Raw genomic sequence first — 21,533 nt, forward strand, 5'->3', positions numbered from 1 at the left:
AACACGCAAAGCGCCCCACGAACACACAAAAATTAAAAAATCTGCAAATTCGCACGAATTCGCAAAATTCGCCCATACCTAGTAATATGCAAAAAGTCCAGCACTTAAGCTAAAACAGTTAAACAGTGCTCTTTTACATGGATCTGTATTAGATGTAAAGAACATTTGTGAAGAAATTGAGGTTAGTTACTTTTGTGAAAAAGAGGGCAGTGCAGAAACTGATACAGTGATGGAAGGAAATGTGGAAGAAAATTTACAAAGTTTTAGTATAGAAAATTTTGACCAAGAAATTACAAGGTTTAAGGTCATTTCAGGAGAAAGGCCCACTTTTTCTTGTATTTGTTGTAGAATAATTCATTATAAAAATCAGACCAGGTTAGTTGATCTATATTTAAAAAGTGAAAAGGAGAATAATAATGAGTGGAAGGAATTTGCAACTTATTTGTTGGTAGAGAATTGTTTTGATTTGGGTTCTGATCAACGTGTTTGTAAATATTGTTATAATAAATTAAATGAAAACAAAACGCCAGCTAGAGCTGTACATCATAATCTTGAGTTTGTAAATATTCCTTCTGAACTGATGGATTTAAATATTTATGAGTCTATTTTGATTCAATGTGTGCATCAATTTCAGGCTATTGTTCGTATGGAGCCTAAGACAGGGAAATTGCCTCCTTCTGATTTACAGACAGGATTAAAGGGAAGAGTTAATATTGAAACAATTGGTGTTGAAAATATGGAAGGGGAACCTCTAGTTATTCTAGGTAATGGCGTACCTACGAAGAGCAGGAAAATCTGGCAAGAATTAGTGGATGTTAGGAAAGTGAGAAAGGCAATGTTGTATTTGGTAAAAAACAATCAATACTACATAAATGTATACGTAGGAGAAGAGGAAACAACTGTAGAAGAGGACAGTGATTTGTCAGCTCGACAAATTGAAAAAGTGGATGTGTCCAGAAGTGAACAAATATGTGGACAATAAAGTGTTCATCCATTGCATTCCAAAGAAGTAATAGGGAATGCTATTGAGTTATTTCAAATGAAAGAAGCAAAAGGAAGTCCCATTAGTGTATGGGAAGAAAGCTTGGAAGCTCGTTGTTTTCCTCAGTTATTTCAAACAGGTCAAGGTGGACGATATGATGAGCAACCTGTGCAGATACAAGCATCTGAACACCGGACATCAAGAGTATATGCAGAAGATCCAAGGTTTCATCAATGTATTCCATATTTGTTTCATCTTCTGTTTGAGAGTGACTTGTCTGGACTTTCTTATGCAGTGAACCACATACTAAAAAGTGGAGTACATCTGCAGAATGTTTCGGCAAGGGACTTTATGAATAACGTCCAACAGAATGACTCTGTTTTGGAATCTCAGCTAATTAATCTCATGGCATGTCAGCGTGGTACTAACGAGTATTGGTATCGTCGTCATGGGGAATTGAAATGTATGCTAAGAAACTTAGGAACTCCTAGATGGTTCCTTACTCTAAGCTGTGCTGAGTATGCTTGGGAAGATTTACTTCAATTTCTTCGAGCGGCAAATGCAAACATAGAAAATATAGAATACAAGACACCTGGAGAATTGTGCTCTTTGGATCCAGTTAATGTATGCAGGTATTTTAATCATAGATTTGAAGCGATGATGTCTTTTATCACAAACAAACAAAAATGCTCCTCTTGGAGAGGTTCTGGATTTCTTTTGGAGAAAGGAGTATCAAGCAAGAGGTGCTCCTCACATACATATGCTGCTATGGATCAAAGATGCCCCCAAATTTGGAACAGATTCGGATAACACAGTGGAGTTTTATTGAACAGTATTCTACATGTGCTGTTCCTAAAAACACAGAACAAAAGAATTTAAAACATCAAGTCTTGCGGTTTCAAACCCATCGTTGTGGAAAATACTGTTGTCGAAACTACAAATCAAAGGACAAGTTCTACACAAAATGTCGTTTTGGATTTCCACGACCAGTAACATCAAAAGGAAGAGTGAACAATTTTATGTCATCTTTGCGACATACTGTGACACGAAAATCACCGAAAAATACCTATAACTTAAGAAGAAATGAAGAGTCAAAATATATAAATGACTTTAACCCAGTGATTTTGTCCATGTGGAATGCAAACATGGATATTCAATATGTTGCAGACAACTCCATTGCTGTGGCTCGATATGTAACTTCTTACATTACGAAATACAAAAAGACAGAACTAAAGGAAATGTGGGAATAAATTTCTCATGAAAAGAGCCTAAGCAAGAAATTGTACAGCTACAGTTTGAAGATCGTGTCTCATCGAGAAATCGGAGCATATGAATGTTCAGATCGCTTATCATCTGCAAGTTTATCTGCCAAATCTAGAACAATCATTTGGGTGACTTTAGGTCTTGCAAGAACACAAAATCGAGTTTTGAAATCTGTACAAGAAATTGGGTATTTAGCAGAGAGAGAACCAAACAGTACAGATATTTTGAAGACAAATTTGTTGGATACATACTATCCAAATAGAAGTAATCATCTTGACAATTTTTGTATCTATGAAGTACTGCAAAGCTATACTTTTAAGAAGAACATTACAGACGATATCAATAAAGGAGTATATGCTGTGATTGGATCTGAAGGATGTCTGGTGAAACAAAGAAAAGGACATTTGATTAATCATCGAAAACTGAGTTGCGAAACTGCTGACAAAAGGGAATTTTACTATTTAGCTCTTTTGCAACTCTTTAAGCCGTGGCGTACAGAAGAGGAACTACTTGGAGATTTTCTTAGTTATGAAGATTCATTCATCGCAATCAAACATACTATAGAATGTCCTGTTTTTACTAATTATCTCCAAATGTTGAACGAGGAAATACAGCAAGAAGCTACAATTGCCGCAGAGATTGCTAGAGACAGTTCTCAAGACAGTCAAAGTTCTGCTTCGTTGAGTCAAGATCCACTAGGAGGACCAATTATCAAAAATGAAGCAGCTACTGCCATGGATGAGGTGGAAAGAGCAATGGAACAAGCTCAGGAGTATGTAATAAACTTAGAAGAATTGGAAAAACAACTAAATGTTGAGCAAAAACAAATATACGATGAAGTGACAGAGCAGATTGAGCATGGTTTATGTCATGATAAAAAAGAGTGCTCATGTTCATTATTTAAACCTGTCCAACTGTACGTGAGTGGAGAAGCAGGAACTGGAAAAAGTTTCCTAATTAAAGTAATTACAACTTATCTACAGAAAAGAACATAGTTGTCACTCTCTTGTGTTGTTACCGCGCCAACTGAGTTGGCAGCACATAACATTAAAGGGATTACTTTACATCGTTTATTGATGTTGCCAGTAGAGCACGAAAATAAATTAGATTACCACAAGCTATCTGGAGAAGCTTGTTGTGAAGTTTCCAGAGTATTGGAAAAAATGAAACTTCTCATTATTGATGAGGTAAGCATGGTATCACATTTAATGTTTGCCTTTGTGCATTTAAGAATGCAACAAATTCTTAAAACAGAGTATGATGTGTTATTTGGAGGCAAACATATCATCGTGTTTGGAGATCTACTACAGCTAACTCCTGTGAAAGGACAACCAGTGTTTAAAACCGTTACACATGAAGATACCAGAAAGTGCCTGGGAAGCATTGGAAATGTTAATATATGGTTATATTTCAAATATACAGAACTAACTCAAAATATGCGACAGGCAAAGGATGCTGATTATAAAAGTATTCTTGAAGATATAAGAATTGGAAAAGTGAGTGAACATGGCAAAGAAGCTTTACAGGCACGATTACTTTCAATTTTTTTTCCAAAGTGCAGAGAATATATATAGAAAAATTGTTGAAAATAATCAGTGATATGCTTAATCCCAACTCTGTAAGAATGTGCAATCTTCAATGAAAAAATTTAGAAAATGAAGAAATTATAAAATTGGAAGCTATTGATAGAATAGAGCATGAAGGAGCTACTATTATTTTGTCAGAAAAGTTAAAATCAAAATTGGATTCTTTAGACAAATCAATATCTAAAACAGCTGGTTTAGAAAAGAATCTATATGTATGTTTAAATTTTCGGATAATTTTACGACGTAATTTACATGTGGAAAGAGGTTTAGTAAATAGAGCAATGGGACATGTTGTTGGTTTTGTGAATTACCCAAATAGAGATGACATTGAATTTTTGAAAATCAAATTTGCTGATATTGAAGAAGTACAACAATTGAGTCGTTGTTCGACTCGATTTTTGCTAGTAAAAGATTTACATGTCAGCCGAAAACAGTTTCCTGTTTGTTTGGCATATGCGGTGACTATTCATAAATTGCAAGGTTTGTGTGTAGATAGTGCTTTGGTGATTATTGGAAGCACTGTGTTCAAAGAGGGTATGGCATATGTTGCTTTATCTCGAGTCAGAACTTCATCTGGATAATACTTGATTGATTTTGATGAAACAAAGATTAGTGCAGATCAAAATTGTGTGAAAGAGTACAATAGGTTAAGAAGAGAATATGCTCCAAATTTACCTAAATATCCTTTATTTGAAAAGCCTGTGGTACGTTGAAAAAGAATATATGAGAAAATATGTAGTGAGGTTGTAGAGAAAAGAAGAAAACTAGATGAACCTGTAATTGTAAGCAAAAAGAAAATGGATACTATTGAAGAGGTTGTTGGATTTCAGTTTGAAAACAGTTCTGGTGTCAACTGCTATGCTAATGTAGTGGTTAATGTTGTTTTTTTCTTGAAAGTTTAAAAATAACAGATTGTTGAAAATCGGGACCAAAGATTTTGTTGTTTGTTGAATTCTGTCTTTGAGAAATGTAGCAGTGATAAAAGTAAAATAGAAAGTGTCTCTGATATTCGAAATGTTTTAGACATATGTTCTGGTGTAATTCAATTTTCACAGAATATTCAGCAAGATTGTCAGGAATTTTTAATGTATATGCTTGTTATATTGCAAGATGAAGGTGTAGACTTTGAAAATCTTTTTGGTATTTCTTATAAATGGCAACATGACTGTAACAATTGTCCATTTTCAAACAGTACAGAAATAGAAACTGAAAGATTTATATATTTAACGTTACCAGACTGCAAATCAGTGTCTTTTAATAATTTAGTTAGAGAAGCAAATCAAAACATGGTCTGTACCCAATGTAACTCACAAATGTCATCAACATTATTTATACGAAGATATGGACAGTATGTAATTTTAATGCTCCAACGATGTAGACCCAATGGAACAAAATTGACAACTTTTATAAAAAAAATGGTGGTTTCTCAATTATCAATTTCAGGAAGAACTTTTGTAACTGTAGCTATTATTTTCCATGATGGTCCATCTACAGCATCAGGACATTACACAGCTTATTTAAAATCTGCAAAAGGCTGGACACAATGTAATGATACTCAATTGACTTTTAAACAACGTTTGCCTTTTGACTTACCTAATTCTTACCTAGTGTTTTTAAAACCCAAATTTTAGAGGAAACAATTGATGTAGGCAGTTTAGTCCTGTTAAGAAAGGTTAGTCTGCTGTTGAGAATAACTTTGTGAGTGAGGGCGATCAAGTTGAAAAAACAGGGATAACCATTGTTGGATGGTAGAAAAGATGTTGGTGCTTTTTATTCAGATAGTTGGGAAACGGACGGATAAGAGTACTATTAAGTATTTTGCAAACTAAGGATTTCACACATACTATTTGGACATGAGAAAAGGTATTTGAAACAAAAAATGACTCTCTCAGGTAAATGTTGTTAAACATTGTTGGATGGTACAAAAGATGTTGGTGCTTTTGATTCCAAAGGTTGGGAAATGGACGGAAAAGAGTACTATTAAGTTACTTCCAAACTAAGGATGTCACACATACTATTTGGCCATGAGGAAAGGTATTTGAATAAAAAGTGACTATCTCGGGTAAATGTTGTTAGCATATGTTTGTACATAACTTTATTGAGAGAGTATAAATAAGAAGTAATAATGTTGTTGTTGATACAGCAAAAGGACAGGGTTTTAGGTTTGAGGAAAATAACGGGCTCACTGCTCAGGTAACACGCAGAAGAGATGCTGTAAAGCAGAAGGTGCATGCAGGTAAGGGGCAAGTCCCTGGAACCCCTCAAATTGTGCTTAGAAAGACACACTAAATACAATGAGACCAAGACCTGCTGCACACTTATATAAAAGTTCAAGCAAAATAGATGTCACAATGGACATAAAGTTCAAATTCCATGGGCGAAGATGTGGAACACCAGTGTTTCGGTTCCTCTTTTATTGTTCATTAAAAGCCAGCCGACATGTGTTTCGTCGCAAGAAAACACTATTTCCGCGACTCCTCAGGGCTTGGGAGGATACAAAATAATGGATGGAGTACATGGTAACAATAAGAAGACTTCAAATAGTGACTGTATATGGTGGAAAAATGTGTAGGGTGGGTGAATTGTGAGTAAGTAAAAAGTAACACAGTAGTGGAAGCACACAACACCAACCTGGTACCTGTGAATGTTGTCCTGACAAGTGCAGGGAGGGAAGTGGGTCGACGGTAACTATATAATTGTGGTATTTACAACACTTAATAAATTCACATATTAATAAAACATTTCTTCGAGTGACGAAAATGGGCGTGGTAAATTGTAAGGGTAAGGGGATCATAGATAATGGTAGAGATTGTAATGTGGATGGGGGAGTAAGGGAGTAAAAAGGAAATACAGGGTTTTGGGATATAACCGGGGGTGTGCATCCTACCTGTAGGTAATGGATATGAAACCACAGGTCTGTAATGCCACAAAGGGGGAAAGGGAGAGACAAAGGGAAGCATAAGAAGGAGTACTACCGATGGTAGTTGGGGATTTGCATTCAATAAGATAGGGCCCCTAGTGGGGGGCGCATTAATTATCACGTGATGAAAGGAAAAGAATCTCACCGCGGTGCCGGTGATAATTCCGACCCGGCTCCGCTCGAGGCCGGGTTAAAGTATCTGTCAGGATACAAGTTGAGTAATCCAGAAGGGAAGTTCTCCAGCGGGTATGTGGAGATTCTGTAAGTATAAGTCGAGCGTATCAGGTGCTAGTTCCTTGAATTCAAGGTTAGCATTATTTATTCTTAGAATTTCATAGTACTAAAAGGGCTTATTGTGTGACTCACCTTTAATAAGCAGTATTGTTACGTGTTACAATCCTCAGGGAGAGTAAATCAGGGGTGTGTATTTGTCCACATATATACAGCGCGGGCAGTGTAGAAACTTCTGAAGTAGATAATCCCTGAGGTAGTAGTCAATATGTCACAAAAACGTCCACGTAGAGAGTACAATGTAAATACAGGGGAGGAGAGAAATGAGAAACAAAGCCGGAAAGTCAATGAGGCGGCTGTTGTTGTCTCACATTAGTTATGTAATGAGTTAAATCAAGTTTAATCACTCATATTGTCTTGAGTTACAAAACTATCCTAATGAGGTTGTGAGAATTGGATCCACACTGTGTTTCAAGAGTGCCAGAGTATTAGTAATTGTCATCATTTGCTGTTGGAAAAATAAGGCTGAAAATATAGGTGTTTCACCGTTAAAGTAAAATGATTCCTGACTTCTCTCCGATCTTTTAGATCGAGTCGTAGACCATAATTCATAATATGCGAGAAGTGTTTTCAAAGGGAATTGTTAATTCTGACCCGTATCAAGCTGAATACAGTGCCCACAGTGTCTGACCGTGAGCGATTCTGATCTATGGGAGCGTAGTTAATAATAGTGGAGACGGTGCGGTAATGCAATAACAAGTTTCACACTCGTGGTGCGAGTGAAAAACAGACAGCTGCAGTCTCTGGTTGCGCTCGCTCCTAAACTAGTGAAAACTTGCATTAACCAATACAAGTTTCGGCTGTCACGAGAGTGACACACAAAGTACCCCGACTAGTTATAGCCATTTTAGCATGGAAATGACAGTGCACAGCAGTATAACTTACCCGTAGTGCGGGGAAGATTCCAGCAGCGTAATCGCTTGGATTCAGGTTTCGGTTCCGGGTGCGGTCATGTGTCTCAGCACCCGGAAGTAGATTAAATACACTGCATTGAGGACCCGGATTGCGGAATCTAGAGCGCTGACTAGCGTTTCTCTAGTTTCACTGCTGCTCAGGGATGTTGGTAAAAAGAGGGTTTTTTTTCGGGAATGTATAATTTAACGTAAACACACGGCGAGACAGTGCAAGGGCATAATGGGATGTTTACATATGTCATTGCATGCATTGTGAGGTGGAATTAATATACGTAGGATATAATCAGTTTGAATATAGGTTTGAAAAGAGTAGGTTCATGCTATATAAACAAACACAAAAATTCTTTGGAAGTTAAAACAGATTCACAACATTATTCTCAATAAGCAGATTAACATCACCAAACCATTATTCCCATTACCTAATACTTTTTTGCGGACAATTTTTGCAAGGTTGAGCTGAAAGTTGAGAATCTAGAAATATATACCATGAGGGCATATTGAATTTAGTACCTTAATATTGCCTCATGTAGGTCTCATATTAAGTCCTCATACATTGGATCACTTCTGGGTAAGGATCTCTCAATTTCATGTAGTAGTGCTTAGTAACGCCCAGGAAGAGGGAAAAGGGGACCTGAATCAAAGGCATGTTCACTTAGTCCCCTAAAAAATATTGCATCTCCTGGTCAATGTTCAAGCCATGGTCTACACTCTGGAGACAGAGAATCCACATGGCTTCTAAGCGTCTAAGTCTAAGTTCCCTATTACCACCTCTTATCCCTGGTGGTGCTGTATCTATCCCGAAAAAGGATACTCTTTTGTCCAAAACCCGTAGGGGCAGGAGGGGGAAACGTAGAAGACTACAGAAGGAAACTCAGGTCTGGGAACAACCAGAAATAATTGACAATGAGGATGGAGAGGTCCAAGTAATTAACCTATCTTCTAAACCTCTGTCCCCCACTATGATCTCCCTTCTTAGCAAAGGTTTGAACTTTAACCCTTACACTCACACTGACGTCTGTAAGTTGAAAATTGACTTGTTCAAATTTGTGCGAAATCTGAAATTAAAAAAACATTTTTCAAACCGTGATATTTCAAATAAAATCTGTAAAAACATTCCTACTCAGTTTGAACCTGGTGTCTTAACAATTAATGATATTCAAACCACTCAGCTTCTTCTATCTCTAACTGACCAAGAACAAACGCCTTATGACATGGAAAAACTACTAGAAGAACTCAACATTGAATCTGATTTTAGTATTGTAAGTGGGCTTAGCTCAAAATCCAAATGGATCCCCACCCTACCGGGAGGGAATTCAATAGATAACTTCCACAAAAAAGTACTGGAAGACATAGACAGACTTGACAATGTGAAAGACCAACGAACATTTAGATACAAAGACAACTTAACATCTGGGTAACGGGCAGCCTTAAATTCCCTCACTAGAGACCGTGACATTATCATCAGAGAAGCGGACAAGGGGGGTAATATTGTTGTTATGAACAAGAAAGACTACTATGACGAAATTCTAGGTCAACTACAAGACACTGCATGCTATAAAGCGCTGGACTACAATCCTATTGCTTCTCTTACTACTGTCATTAACCGATTCCTTTTGACATGGAAAGAGGAAGGTCTTTTAAATGAAGATGAATACCTCTATTTGAAAATCTTTAAACCCTCTTACCCATGACTCTACACCCTGCCAAAGGTTCACAAAAAACCTCCCCTTTCCTCCGGGTAGACCCATTATATTGGGTATCGGGGGACCAACTGAAAGATTATCGGAGTATGTAGACTTATTCTTAGGGCCCCTTGTACGCAATCTTCCTTCTTTTATCCAAGATACAAATCACATTCTAAGCCTTCTCTCCGATCTACAGTGGCAACCAGGCAACATTCTAGTAACTATGGATGTGGTGGCACTCTACACCAGCATTAAACCAGAACTAGGGTTAGACACAATAACCAAAGTCCTACAGAATTGACCTGTGGCAACACACAAACATGTTGATCTTCATGATGGAACTCATTCTCAAGAACAACGTATTCATGTTCAACAACTCATGGTATAAACAGATAAAAGGTGTAGCCATGGGCTCTAAATTCTCCCCTTCCTTCGCAAATTTGTTCATGGGCGCTCTGGAAAAAGACCTGATTTGGGGCACCAAGGGTGCACCATTTGTAGATTCTCTAGTATTTTGGGGGAGATACATAGACGATTGCTTTTTAATTTGGTCAGGTACACACAACCATCTAATGGACTTTCATAAACATTTGAACCATAACACTTGGGACATGAGTTTCACCATCGAGGCGAGTCTCAACAAAGTGGTATTCCTTGATTTGGAAATATATATTTCCGATAATAAACTTAACAGTAGACTCTTTCGAAAGAGCACTGCCTGCAATGCAATCCTACATGCAACCAGCGCGCACCCATCACAACAAATCAATACCATTCCATATGGTGAATTCCTAAGAGCACGCAGAAACTGTAGCACTGACAAATATTTTTTGCTCAACTTGAGGGAAATGAATACACGTTTTAACAAAAGATGGTACTCAGACGAGTTACTACAGAAAGCGACTACTCGTGTTAAGAATATTACAAGAGCAGACACACTCAATAGTAAGCATACAAACATGGAAACCAATTCCCCGAAAATCCAAATGATCACGGATTACAGTAGCCAATACAGATTACTTCGCAGAAGTTTTACTAAACATTGGAACATCTTAAGAGCAGACAGAAGTATCCAAGAACACATAGGAGAACATCCGCTAATCACATATAGAAGAGGAAGGACACTACGAAATAGGCTCAGTCCCACTATTCCGCGGGACACAAACACTGACACTTGGCTTACAGTAAGGAATCTTGGTTTCTTTAAATGTGGTTTTTGCTCCATGTGTCGGTGTGCCAAACACAAGACTAAAGAATTCTATGACACAAGGGAACCAAATTCATTATCAACACCAATATCAACTGCACTACTTGTTTTGTGGTTTACATTATTGAATGTGTTTGTAAAAAAGTATATGTGGGCAGCACCATCCGCCCCCTGAAAGATTGAATAGCGGAACACATCAGAGCTATCCACAAACAAGATCCCAGATACCCTGTGGCACTACATGGGGCTGCATGCTGTGACCAGAGTTTGGACAAAAGAGTATCCTTTTTCGTGATAGATACAGCACCACCAGGGATAAGAGGTGGTAATAGGGAACTTAGATTTAGACGCTTAGAAGCCATGTGGATTCTCCCTCTCCGGAGTGTAGACCATGGCTTGAACTTTGACCAGGAGATGCAATATTTTTTAGGGGACTACGTGAACATGCCTTTGATTCAGGTCCCCTTTTCCCTCTTCCTGAGTGTTACTAAGCACTACTACATGAAATCGAGAGGTCCTTACCCAGAAGTGATCCAATGTATGAGGACTCAATATGAGACCTACATGAGGCAATGTTAAGGTACTAAATTGGATATGCCCTCATGGTATATATTTCTAGATTCTCATCTTTTCGCTCAACCTTACAAAAATTGTCCGCAAAGAAGTATTATGTAATGGCAATAATGGTATTGTGATGTTAATCTGCTTATTGAGAATAATGTTGTGAATCTGTTTTAACTTCCAAAGAATTTTTGTGTTTGTTTATATAGCATGAACCTACTCTTTTGAAACCTATATTCAAACTGATTATATCCTACGTATATTAATTCCACCTCACAATGCATGCAATGACACATGTATACATCCCATTATGCCCTTGCACTGTCTCGCCGTGTGTTTACGTTAAATTTTACATTCCCGAAAAAAAAACCTCTTTTACCAACATCCCAGAGCAACAGTGAAACTAGAGAAACGCTAGTCAGCGCTCTAGATTCCGCAATCCGGGTCCTCAATGCAGTGTATTTTATCTACTTCCGGGTGCTGAGACACGTGACCGCACCCGGAACCGAAACCTGAATCCAAGCGATTACGCCGATGGCTATAACTAGTACTTTGCATGTCACTCTCGTGACAGGTGAAACTTGTAATGGTTAATGCACATTTTCACTAGTTTAGGAGCGAGCGCAACCAGAGACTGCTGCCGTCTGTTTTTCACTCGCACCACGAGTGCGAAACTTGTTATCGCATTACCGCACCGTCTCCACTATTATTAACTACGCTCCCATAGATCAGAATCGCTCACGGTCATACACTGTTGGCACTGTATTCAGCTTGATACGGGTCAGAATAAACAATTTCCTTTGAAAACACTTCTCGCATATTATGAATTATGGTCTACGACTCGATCTAAAAGATCGGAGAGAAGTCAGGAATCATTTTACTTTAACTGTGAAACATCTATATTTTCAGCCTTATTTTTGCCAACAGCAAATGATGACAATTACTAATACTCTGGCACTCTTGAAACACAGTGTGGCTCCAATTCTCACAACCTCATTAGGATAGTTTTGTAACTCAAGACAATATGAGTGATTACACTTGATTTAACTCATTACATAACTAATGTGAGACAACAACAGCCGCCTCATTGACTTTCCGGCTTTGTTTCTCTTCTCTCTCCTCCCCTGTATTTACATTGTACTCTCTACGTGGACGTTTTTGCGACATATTGACTACTACCTCAGGGATTATCTACTTCAGAGGTTTCTACACTGCCCGCGCTGTATATACGTGGACAAATACACACCCCTGATTTACTCTCCCTGAGGATTGTAACACGTAACAATACTACTTATTAAAGGTGAGTCACACAATAAGCCCTTTTAGTTCTATGAAATTCTAAGAATAAATAATGCTAACCTTGAATTCAAGGAACTAGCACCTGATACGCTCGACTTATACTTTCAGAATCTCCACATACCCACTGGAGAACTTCCCTTCTGGATTAATCAACTTGTATCCTAACAGATACTTTAACCCGGTCTCGAGCGGAGCCGGGTCGGAATTATCACCGGCACCGGGGTGAGATTCTTTTCCTTTCATCACGTGATAATTAATGCGCTCCCCACTAGGGGCCCTATCTTATTGAATGCAAATCCCCAACTACCATCGCTAGTACTCCTTCTTATGCTTCCCTTTGTCTCTCCCTTTACCCCTTTGTGGCATTACAGACCTGTGGTTTCATATCCATTACCTACAGGTAGGATGCACACCCCCGGTTATATCCCAAAACCCTGTTTTTCCTTTTTACTCCCTTACTCCCCCATCCACATTACAATCTCTACCATTATCTATGATCCCCTTACCCTTACAATTCACCACGCCCATTTGCGTCACTCAAAGAAATATTTTATTAATATGTGAATTTATTAAGTGTTGTAAATACCACAATTATATAGTCACCGTCGACCCACTTCCCTCCCTGCACTTGTCAGGACAACGTTCACAGGTACCAGGTTGGTGTTGTGTGCTTCCACTACTGTGTTACTTTTTACTTACTCACAATTCACCAACCCTACACATTTTTCCACCATATACAGTCACTATTTGAAGTCTTCTTATTGTTACCATGTACTCCATCCATTATTTTGTATCCTCCCCAGCCCTGAGGAGTCGCGGAAATAGTGTTTTCTTGCGACGAAACACGTGTCGGCTGGCTTTTAATGAACAATAAAAGAGGAACCAAAACACTGGTGTTCCACATCTTCGCCCATGGAATTTGAACTTTATGTCCATTGTGACATCTATTTTGCTTGAACTTTTATATAAGTGTGCAGCAGGACTTGGTCTCATGTTGTTGTTGATATTGGGTACTTATGAAAGAAATTGCTGATTGAAAGAAAACATTTAAGACATGTTTTTTTCAAATATTTACATTATTTATTGAAATGTTGTATGGGTTTTTTAAACACAATCTTTTCGATTGTGTTTTTTTTTGCCCGCTGTCATATGATGAGTAGTATTGGACTCACTGTTTTTAGTGAAATTCAATATATTCTGAGAACAGCAAGATAAAATATATAACATATTGTACAAATTATTTTGTATTATGAAATATAGATTATAACTCAATTCTTTCTTGTCTTTCACAGATATTATATTTATAAGGTTAGTACGACAAAGAAAAAACACTCTCTTACTTCTCTTTCTCTTTCTTTTTTTCACTCTCTCTTTTACTCCTTTACCATTCCTCAACGTACTCCTCTTCACTCATTCTGCTTATTCCCTCTTTCCTCTGTCTGTCCCTCACTTCTCTTTTCTATCTTACTCTATCACTACCCTTGGCTTGCTGTATTGTCCTCTTACTCTCTTTCCTTCACATTATCCCTCAGTCACCTTCACTTGTTCCACTCCTTTCACTTCCTCACTCCCTTTGGCTAACACCCTTTCTCCTTTTTTCCTCCCTCATTTCCCTTTCCTCCATCCGTTTCTAAGTCTATTCCTCTGTCTAAGTCACTATAACTGACTTAGTCCCTCAAAGTCCCCCAATCTCCATCTGTTTGTCTTTTTTACTGTCTCCCTCTTTCTCTACCAGTCTGCCTTTTATTTTTTTCTCTCTTACCATAAATGCTTCTCTATCACTTACTTCTTTTTACTTTCTCTTAATATGTTTTTGCATCATATCTCTTATATCCCTTCCCTCACTGAGACTGTGCTTCATTCAATCTTAGTTCTTTTCCACCACTTCATGTTTTCCTCTCTCTGCATCACTCTAATTCCTTTTGTCCTCTCTCTCTTTCTCTGTCACTCTCTCCCTCTCTCCCTCACCCTTACTTTCTTTCACTTTCTGTTTCCTTCACTCCTATTTTCTGTTGTATTGTGAAATATATATTATATTTCCATGTTTTCTTGTCTTCCACAGATACTATATAATTTGTCATTATTTATAAGGTAAGTATGACAAAAAAATATCTTTTCATCACTCTATTAATTCTTTTTCTCTTATTTCCTTTCTTCACTCTCTCTCTTACTCACCTTCCTTTTGTTTATGTTAGTCCTTTTCCATCATTCTCTTTACTCTTCTACATTCAACTTTACATTCCTGCTCTCACCATCAGTACTCTTCCTTCACCCTGAAGTACCTTATCCAATTCCCTCTTTCCCCTCTCTGCCCCTCACTTCTCTTTCCAATCTTCCTCCATCACCACCCTTGTCTTGCTGTATTGATCAGTTTCCTCTCTCTCTCCCGTTACTCATCATCCCTCACTCTTTCACTCTCTTTTCCTCACTTCATCCGTCAGTCCCTTTTCACATGTTTATGCACATGATGCATAAACATACATTCAGCGGTGTAAGAACAAAGCACATGATGCATCAAAACACATTCAGAGGTGCAGGGAAAGAAAACACATGATGCATAAAAACATTCAGAGGTGTAGGTAAGACACATAATGCATAAAACACATTCAGAGGTGTCACAGGAAAACACATGATGCATAAAAACATTGAGAGGTGTAGGTAAGACACATAATGCATAAAACACATTCAGAGGTGTCACAGGCATAATAGCATAGCACATTACGCATAACTCACATTTGTGCCTAACCGGTAAAAATACAGTAGGCAATCTCCTCACTTCTCTAAACACATTAGACTCTGCCTGCTAAGAATAAATCACATTTAGGGGCGTAACTCACATAGTGAAAACATCTCATTAGCATAAACCTACATAGGTAAAATAACCTCATAGTCACATTGCGCAAACATCACCTTAGGCAATTACTATCATAAACATAGAAAAATCACATTGCGCAAAAATCACATACGGGCCTTGCGCCCTACCCACATACCAGCCCCCTGGCCAACTGGCCATCCCAAGGGGACTCAAAAAGCCTGGTGTCCAGAATGTCAGGGCGCGCTGCCACGCAGCGCCAGTCAGGGGTGCGTCACCGGCGCAAACCTAAACGTTGCAGCTGCCCACTAATTGCTCCGCAGTTGAGAACAATCACAAGGGCCTAAAAACGCTGCAGCTGGCACTAAGTGCTGAGCAGCTGTGAAAGGCCAAGGTAGGGACGAAGGAGTGCGACTCACTCTGGGATTCACAAAGAACAGGTCCCCCCCTAAAAGAAACAAAAGCCTAAACGGTGCAGCTGGATATAAGCATAACTGTGACAGGGCCCTCACTGGCCCTTTAGAAGACATCTGCGCCAACACGTTGGAGCCCCCAAGGCTCTGAACAACTCAGGGGCATTTTGGGGGAGCCCACTAGGCTCTGAAATACAATTATCACCCTAGGAGCACCCTTGTTCCTGAAAATAACACTGTGCAGGCTGGAGCCCTCTGGCTCTTAACTGAATGTACCCACAACAGGGGCAAGAACACAGACCCCTCTGGCCCTCGGACCCATATGGACACTGCAAACACATATGGCCCAGTCAGAGCCACACAGGTTCTCTAAACAGTTGAAGTGCCCCCAAAACTGGAGCCCCGCGTAGGCTCTTAGGAAATGCCCCAACTGCCATGGGAGCATCCCGCTGCAAACCGGGGCCGCCCAAAATACACCCCAGCCATTGTGCCATCCTCCGGCACCAACATTGGCCCCTACGGAGCCCCCCCCAGCCCTTCTCACTCACCGGGCTTCCTTTCGGGTGGGGGCTCCTCCGGGCAGTGGTGCGGGCGAGGCTCCCTCTCCATACAAGAGCCCCGCCTTCCTCTTTACCTGGGACCCGGGACGCAGCTGCAATGCTTCGGGAGGCGGGCCTCCCTCGCGGTACACATCCCGGGGCTCCCATCGCTCACGGGAGCCCCGCATCGGTCCTCCACACTTCCTGGTCCGGCCGCCACCTCATTTCCGCTTCCGTCTGGTGGCCCCGCCCACAACCAGGCAGTCCACAGACGGCGGCAGCGATATCTCGGGGGCAGCACCGAGGGGTGGGCACCCTCGGTGTGAAAAACAAACACAGAAGCGGGGTGGGCACCCGCTCAGGACGCCATAAACGGGGTGGCACCCGTGATATAAAAATATATCGAAACTCTGGCAAAATGCAGGGTGGGCACCTGCGAGGCACAAAGAGCAGGACAGAGCAGCTCCACGCTGCAGAACCCTAATAAAGCACTCACGAAGCGCTAGGGAGAAGGCAGACCCCAAGCCCCCCAAGAAGGGCTCTCAGAGCAAAGGGGCCTCAGCTACCAAAGCAAAAGCCCAGCACTCCCCTCTGGAAAAAAAAGATCCTGGGAGAAAAGTGCAGCAAAGAGGACCCCAAGAAAACAAAGAGCCTCCAGGCATCCAGGTCCATCAGGTATCCAGGGGCTGGGCAGGGCCCAGGGAGGCAAGCCTTCCCCTGGGCCCAAGCAGCAGCATGCCCCTGGTCAGATTCAAGTTGAGAACAAGAACATTTTGTAAGGAGACACAGCCCCTTTTTTTACAGAGTAAACCTTTGTCTAAAGGTGCAGGGTGGGGGAAAAACCAGTCGCAGCTGGTTTGGGAGCCCCCATGATGAGCTCAGCCACCCCTCCCATTCACTAGTCAGGCTACAGTCATCAGTCGTACCACAGGGGGTGGAGCCAGCTTTGTGTGTGGAAAGCCCAGCCCTATTGAGGACCCAGGTGCACCCCTCCCCTCACATCAGCATGCTAATCTCCACACTCACCACTGGGCAGACCCATCCAGACTCCTGGAGCCAGGCTCCAGCCAATCACGAGTCAGCACACTTACTACACACGCACACCCATGTCTAGAAGTGACACTTCCACACTAGACACATTCATGCCGCATACATCATTACGCAGCATTCAATCTCACGAGTTCGCACATACCAAACTCGACCCTGCACTCCCCACACATCAGGAACTACCATGGTCACACCTATTCCCCATGCATTCCTCTGGGAGGGCATGTCACTCACCACACATACACAGAGAGCTCACGCACTTTACACTGTAACACAGTGAAAAAGTGCGCAGAGGCATAAAATCACCAACACTAGGTTACAGAAATAGGCTAGGAAAAAGCAAAAAGTTTCAGGGTGAACCTGCCAAAAAGGGCCGGGTCCAACAAGCAACAATGCCCAGCAGCACACACTCACTGCATATCCTATGGAATACAAAGCACTCCACAGCACAGCGACTATAACCAGCAGTACACACCCACTGCATAGCCCTGGGAATACAAAGCACTGTACAGGACTGCGACAATACCCAGCAGCACACACCCACTGCATAGACCATGGAATACAAAGCACTGCACAGCACAGCGACAATAACCAGCCGTACACATCCACTGCATAGCCCATGGAATACAAAGCACTGCACGGCACAGCAACATTAACCAGCAGCACACGCCCACTGCATAGCCAATGGATTACACAGCACTGCACAGCACAGCGAGAATAACCAGCAGCACACACCCATTGCATAGCCGATGGAATACAAAGCACTGCACAGTACAGCGACTATACCCAGCAGCACACATCCCCTGAATAGCCCATGGAATACACAGCACTGCACAGTACAGTGAGAATAACCAGCAGCACACACTCACTGCATAGCCGATGGAATACAAAGCACTGCACAGCACAGTGAGAATAAACAGCAGCACACACCCACTGCACAGCTTATGGAATACAAAACACTGCACAGCACAGCGACCCTAGCCAGCAGCACACATCCAACGCATTGTCCATGGTATACAAATCACTGCACAGCACAGTGACAGTACCAGCAGCACACCCACTGCGTAGTCTATGAAGAAAAAGCACTGCGCAGCACCGCAACAATACCCAGCAGCACACAACCACTATGAAGTCTATGGAAGACAAAACAATGCGCAGCACAGCAACAATAACCAGCAGTGACACATCCAGTGCATTGTCCATGGAACACAAAGTACTGCACTGCACAGAACAGCACAGCGGCAATACCAGCAGCCATACACCCACTGCATAGCCTATAAAATACAAAGCACTTCACAGCACAGCGTCAATAACCTGCAGGTCACACCCACTGCATAGCCAATGAATTACACAGCACTGCACAGCACAGCGAGAATAACCAGCAGCAGACACCCACTGCATAGCTTATGGAATACAAAGCACTGCACAGCACAGCAAAAATAACCAGCAGAACACACCCACTGCATAGCCCATGGAATACAGAGCACTGCACAGCACAGTGAAAATAACCAGCAGCACCCACCCACTGCATAGCGTATGGAATACAAAGCACAGCACAGCACAACGAGAATACGCAGCAGCACACACCCACTGCATAGTTTATGGAATACAAAGCACTGCACAGCACAGCAACAATAACCAGCATCACACACCCACTGCATAGCCGATGGAATACAAAGCACAGCACAGCAACAATAACCAGCAGCACACACCCACTGCATAGTCCATGTAATACAAAGCACTGCACAGCACATCAGCACACTTTGCAGACCACTTCATATCAGAGGCCCAGATAACACCCAGTACCTGCACGATCTCCCAGGACCCCATGACACATCATAGAAAACCCAGAGTGGCCCGTAACATACCCAGCAGACACTACCCAGCAACAGACTGTATGGCATACCACTGCACGGCATACCACTGCACGGCATACCACTGCACGGCATACCACTGCATGGCATACCACTGTACGGCTTACCACTGTATGCCACACCACTGCACGGCTTACCACTGCATGACATACCACTGCACGGCTTACCACTGCACAGATTACAACTGCACGGATTACAACTGTATGGCATACCACTGCACAACATACCACTGCACAGCATACCACTGCACAGCTTATCATTGCACGGCTTACCACTGCATGGCATACCACTGCACAGCATACCACTGCACAGCTTACCACTGCACAGATTATCACTGCATGGCATACCACTGCACAACTTTCCACTGCATGGCATACCACTGCACGGCTTACCACTGCACAACTTACCACTGCCAACATACCACTGCACGGCATACCACTGCACTGCATACCACTGCCTGGAATACCACTGCAGAGCATACCACTGCACGGCCAAGAGAATAATCCGAAGGCATTTTCCAGGGGTGTAGAGCAACGGGCCCTGGAGTGAGTGGCCCCAGCACCTCAATTATGGCCGGATTCTAGTAAACCAGCAATCGCGGGGGCATTCCTTCCCTACATTAGGGCACAAACTTCCCCTCACTAAACCCCCCACCTACATCAGTGGCCATTGCATTGGCCCAGAGAATTCCCTCAGGCAGACCTGTGATTATTTACAATCAGGCATCAAAGCCTCTTACCTTCACAGCATCGCTCCCTCTGTCACAGCTCACGAATGTTTAATCTCAGATTGTATGTGGCAAACAGTCCTGCTCACAGCTCCTTCCCCACACTTTCTTAGGAAACACTTCCCCTTCACAGAGCAGCTGCACGTGGTTTACCCTAAAGAGGAAGTGGTATCTGCCTGTCAAATCATGATGAAATGTGTCATGTGGCCTCACTGTGCGGCAGGACCTCAAACATGTCGGAGTTAAAGAAGGCGTGTTCATACAGACCAGACGTGCACGACAGAAAGCCACCTTTGGGCCCCTGGTCTGTTTTGCACCTGTCTCCAGCTCATCATATGGGTGCTGCAGGGCTCTGGTTTTACTGCACCTTCTCCAGATACCGCGATTCCCATCAAGCCTTGCTGGGCCGCCGAGAGATGCCCCGAAGGAGGGGCGTCATGTGGGGCCCGGTGGCCCCTGTGGCCTGCTGTGGGCCCCCCTCAGGAGGCCCCCATTCAGACTGGGGCCTGTGGATTTCTGTGAGATGTGGCGGTCTCACCACTTTCTGAGGACGCAGGAATAATGTTGTGCTATGTCACTGCCCTGGTAGTGCCCTCTCCCCACAGACAGGGCTCTGGGATTAAAGGAACCACAAAGTACCACACGGGCACCCATCACGTTTGCTTCTAACAATAAACATTAACAGGAGTTGGAGGGGCAGGAGTCTAATTTCAGGACACCTCTATGACGAATGTATGAAAATGGCCACTTTCTGAGCCGCCAGACACACACACTTACCCTAAAGCCGGCTGCGGCCTCTTGGTCCTTTTCGCCGCTTCCAGGGGCAGGAACCATGAACAGGATAGCAGCATGGTGATTGGTCTGAGCGCTGTGGCTCGGCACTCAGAGAGGGTTCGGGGGCCTGGCCATGTTCTCCACGCAGGCTTTTTTTTTTTGCATCGGGTATCAGAGCGCTTTACAAAGTACCAGTTATGTTACATGAGGACATACATTCATTTTTGTTAGGCACGGGGAGATTACGTGATTTGCCCAGAATCACAGGATGTTCAGCGTCATTTCCAAGACTTGAACCCAGTTCCCCAGAATCGAGGTTGAGCGCCCTAGCCGTTAGGCCGACTGCATTCCCCAATTTAATGCAGCATCTTAATTGGTCTGAGCCCAGTGGTTCGGCTCTCAGAAAGGGGCAGGGGGCCTGGGCATGTTCTCCACGCAGGCTGCAATGCAGCGTTGTCATTGGTCTGAGCGCTCTGGCTCGGCACTCAGAGTGGTACTGGAGGTCTGGGCATGTTCTCCACGCAGGCTACAATGCAGCCTTGTCATTGGTCTGAGCCCAGTGGTGCGGCGCTCAGAGAGGAATTGGGGACCTGGGCAGGTTCTCTTCCCAGGCTCTACTTTTGTTCTACAAAGGGCCGG

General features: G+C 42.2%; 1 protein-coding gene across 1 annotated transcript in view; it reads right to left on the minus strand.

Annotated features, from left to right (window-relative positions):
- LOC147693316 (NACHT, LRR and PYD domains-containing protein 3-like) overlaps positions 1 to 20,230 on the minus strand; it is a 1,315,468-nt gene extending 1,295,238 nt beyond the window's left edge. Inside the window, exon 1 of the mRNA XM_086933670.1 lies at positions 20,133 to 20,230. The gene's annotated coding sequence lies outside the window, so the exon portion shown is untranslated. The remainder of the gene's footprint in view (positions 1 to 20,132) is intronic.
- Between the last annotated feature and the right edge of the window lie 1,303 nt (positions 20,231 to 21,533).

This window comes from Lissotriton vulgaris, chromosome 8, assembly GCF_964263255.1.
Source record: "Lissotriton vulgaris chromosome 8, aLisVul1.2, whole genome shotgun sequence".
Lineage (NCBI taxonomy): Eukaryota > Metazoa > Chordata > Amphibia > Caudata > Salamandridae > Lissotriton > Lissotriton vulgaris.